Source organism: Podarcis liolepis (assembly GCF_965112155.1).
Source record: "Podarcis liolepis genome assembly, chromosome: 1".
NCBI classification, from domain to species: domain Eukaryota; kingdom Metazoa; phylum Chordata; class Lepidosauria; order Squamata; family Lacertidae; genus Podarcis; species Podarcis liolepis.
The window spans coordinates 38,713,804-38,714,869 of record NC_139554.1 but is presented as its reverse complement, the minus strand read 5'-3'; positions in this window follow the sequence as shown (position 1 = coordinate 38,714,869).

Genomic DNA, 1,066 nt, shown 5'->3' with positions numbered 1-1,066 from the left:
GACTGGCCTTTGGGAGCTGTTTTTTAAGGTAAGGGCTTTAATAGTGCCGTGCTGATTTTATTATCTGTATTTTAATATATTTTTACATTATTTTAATTCTATTAGAGTTTCATTGCAGTGGTAACTCAGGTTAAGAACTTAATTCATTCTGGAGGTCTTTTCTTAACCTGGAACTGTTCTTAACCTGAGGTACCACTTTAGCTAATGGGGCCTCCCACAGCCATCGCGCCGTCGCCACACGAATTCTGTTCTCATCCTGAAGCAAAGTTCTTAACCCGAGGTACCACTGGGTTAGCAGAGTCTGTAACCTGAAGCGTCTGTAACCCGAGTTACCACTGTACTTTCTAACGATTCTCTTTTATGTTTTTAGCTTTGGTATGTTATTTGTGTTTGAAACATTAGGGTAAGCTGCCTTGAGCCTGGGAAAAAGTGAGATGTAAATAAATACCATCATAATTTCTTTTGAATTTTTATAATTTGAATTTCCATGTTTATTCTTTGTGAGCCGCCTTGGGTGGCATTTTTCAGCCCCAAAGCAGCATGGAAATAAGCAGTAACAAAGCAACATGCTTAAAGCGTGTTTAAAAAGCTCATGGCTTCCCCCAAATAATCCTGGGAACTGTAGTTTCCCCCTTGCACAGCTTCTATTCCTGGCATCCTTAACAAACTACAGCTGCCAAGATTATTGGGATGAAGCCATTTACTTTATATGTCTGGTGTAAATGTGACCTGTGTAACTTGCTTTTAGTTGTGGACCATGCCTGTACAACTAGCATGCCAGGATATGATCAAAAAGGCCTCAGGCATGTAACTCTAATTGATTGGCTTTCATTCTACCATCATTTTCCCACAGTGAATAAGGACAGAGAGTCTCTTTATATAAAATTGATTGTTACCACTTCTTAGGTACCATATCTTTGCCATGGAGCCTCTTCCTCTGTGTAGGGAAGGTCTTTCATTTCCTTCAGGCATTTCCCTACATTTGAGCATTTCCTTCCTTCATTTATATTTTTCTGACAGGCTAAGGTGAGTAAGGCTAAAATAATTTCATCACAATTTCAGTATT